Below are 2,859 nucleotides of genomic sequence, written 5' to 3'. Positions count from 1 at the left end.
GTTTTCTCATTCTCAGGTCGTCAAATATTGATGCTGGGAATGAGAATCAAGATCAACTATCTTCAAGCCACTGACCCAAAGCTCATTCTGTCTTCTTCTGCTCTGATTGGTTGTTTTTGTTAAGGCCAATAGATTCTTGCAAATGCCATTAGAAGAACTAGGAGGAGCCAGAGGAACCTGCTTTTTTCACAGATTATCTGTCTCATGTGCTACTGTCAGCAAAAAGTGAAGGTTTAAGCAAATATGACAAAAACTTATTTGTATTATTACATGGTACATGTTACATACTGCAGCTTATAAATTGTTTTATTTTATTGTATTATTGTTATTGTCATTATTATTATTATGTGACCGCTTTTGTATTTTTTACCGTTTTATAGATAATTAAATTGTTCGGGTAGGACTGCGGGTCGGGTCAACTCGGTCCTAAAGGAGTGAATCATCCGGAAGTGTAGTTTTATATTGCTAAATGAAAAATGCCGTCGTCATACATCATAGGGGCAGCCTGTAACCTACCCTGCTGTAGTACGAGAACCTGAACCAGGGCAGAGGAAAGGACTGAAAGGCTGCAAACTGTCATTGTGGATACACAAGCCGGTGGCAGTGGAACATTTGTAGCAGAGCAAACACTGTTAGCCTGCTAACATTAGCAGCTACTAGTGTTTGATAAATGAGCGAAGCCGGGGGAACAATGGAAAGAATAGGTGGAGGTGCAAGCAACACTGGGTCTGCTGTGTACCGACACAGAGATGTTCTGTGAATGTCACACCAAAAGAAACAACGGTGGCTCGACTAGCAAACGTTAGCTAGCTAGCTTGCTGGCTAGCCGATCAGTGCTGCAGCTTGATGTGAACCTCATTTCCTTTAAGATGCACGCCGCATCGACAGATTCAGAACGACATGTGAGAGGTGAGTGAGACTTGCTCCGGCTGATACAACCATGTCTTCGATTAGTACGGTTGATAAATGAAAAAACCTTCCCTGCTAAGCTAAGCTAAGCTAACTGCAACTGTCAGCTCTTAGCTTGCTTGATATTAAGACATTCTGCAATGTCCTGATGCTCAGAAATCATTATAGGGTCGACAAAACACTGGCTGCGTCCCTGCTGCATTTAACATCCATGATGTCCTGTGTTTTAACTGAACTAGCCGGTAGTTCGGTATAAGCTAACTTCAAAGCTTCACATAAGTATCTGAGGCATGAGAGCTACAGACAGCTGCACCACCTGCGGTCTGTGTCAGTTCAAAGTAAATAGTATTTAGTGTGAGCACACTAAGACAGCCCTCATTGTTTTTCCACAGTGTAGTCATGTGAACCATTTGCCGGATGGTCCACTGTCTGATGTCCCAGTTGGTTCCTGTCGCAGGTTGTATGATCCTACCAGTCAGCTCCACGTTGTCTGACGGAGGGAGGAGGGGGTTTAAGAAGAATAGAGTTTCAGCTGGTACAGTTTGTGAGAGGAGCAACAGTTCCCTCCCCCTGCCCATCCTCCCTCACTGTTCACTATCAGCTCCTCTTGTCAGCAAAGCTCAACTTACTACAGTATTGAAAGGCAGGCATGACAGTGTAGGCTGCTCTGAGTTCAGGTAAGGTTCATTTTACACGTTTTATTCCTTAATCCTGGAGTTCACTTGTTGGCTGCATACTTTCTGACTTTCTAAATGTATGTCATATACCCTTTGAGCATGCGTCAGTGTTGTGGTTGTCGGCCAGAAGCTGTCATACATTGACTTTTTATCCAGTTTTAAGCCACATTATTACCTCTATATTTGAACCGTATGAAGGATTTTAGTCTGGCTCTTAAGTAGTTAGAGAAACAAGCTGAGCAAATGTTAGCAGCAGCTCCAGGACGTCCTTTGTCTGCCCAACCGTATCAGAGAAACAGTGATTTTTAAGGCGGAATTGCTTTATTCAGTATTTTTAGCGGTTTTAATCAGCAGGTCCATTTATTTTAGAGAGGAGGAGACCTCTGTGCATAATTGGGCCCAGGTAGAAACCTCCTGAACAATGAACACTAAAGTAATCTTAACTGTGGTGGTGAAAACTCCCATGATACTATGTTACTTCACAATGTCATCAGTCCTTGTCTTTTGTTGTTATTTTGATGTGAGAGACCTGAGGCAGAAATTACACATTGTATGTTTAATGATCATTTTAGACAAACATCTCTTCTGTAAAGAGAACACCTTTTATATCTCTCAATCAAATGCCTTTTACATTACTTTTTGTAAGTCAAGTCAAAGTAGAGCTAGAATGGCCTGTCAATTAATCAATTATTGACTTGTAACAGAAAATTTGATAATCGACAACTATTTCCTTTATCGATTATTTGTACAGTTGCTGGTTCCAACTCCTCTCATGTGAAGATTTGCTGCTTTCCTTTGTCTTATTTGATGATTTGGGACTGTTGGTTGGACAAAACGAGACATTTGAGCATGTTTGATTGATTGATTAATTGAAAACTTACTCAGCAGATCAATTAATAATCACAATAATGGATTGCGTAATTCTGAAGAGTGTTGTAACCAGTATCTTTCCACAACTTGCATAAACCCCTCTTCCCCCAACCCTATCCAGAACCATTTTTTATTTCATTATGGCTGGGCGGGGGGGTTCTTTGTAAGGTGCTGTTCTGTTGATATGTAGATAAACAGGTCTGTTCGCTATCCTGTCCCAGAGCAGTGGAGCACAGCCAGACATCCATTACTAATCAGTGTTTGTTCCTTGTAGTCAAACATCCATCCTTATAAGATTATTGTAGGACTATATTTATCAGCACTAATTGGTTTAGGATTTTCTAATGCTGAGGAGCTCCTGTGGAGATTTCGTGACCCTCTCAAAGTCAAAGTCAGCTTTATT

The 2,859-nt window shown here is 41.2% G+C and overlaps 1 protein-coding gene across 2 annotated transcripts in view; it reads left to right on the top strand.

Annotated features, from left to right (window-relative positions):
* Positions 1-409: 409 nt before the first annotated feature.
* The window catches only part of mgat1b (alpha-1,3-mannosyl-glycoprotein 2-beta-N-acetylglucosaminyltransferase b), a 15,201-nt gene continuing 12,751 nt past the window's right edge, over positions 410-2,859 (top strand). The window contains exon 1 of one of the 2 annotated variants that reach the window (XM_035681208.1): positions 410-909. The gene's annotated coding sequence lies outside the window, so the exon portion shown is untranslated. Of the gene's footprint in view, positions 910-939; positions 1,587-2,859 lie in introns of those variants that run through there. The other variant, XM_035681209.1, reaches the window with a different exon arrangement.

This window comes from Morone saxatilis, unplaced genomic scaffold, assembly GCF_004916995.1.
Source record: "Morone saxatilis isolate NCDOM2014 unplaced genomic scaffold, NCSU_SB_2.0 Contig9, whole genome shotgun sequence".
NCBI classification, from domain to species: Eukaryota; Metazoa; Chordata; class Actinopteri; family Moronidae; genus Morone; species Morone saxatilis.
This window is presented reverse-complemented; position numbering and strand designations above follow the sequence as displayed.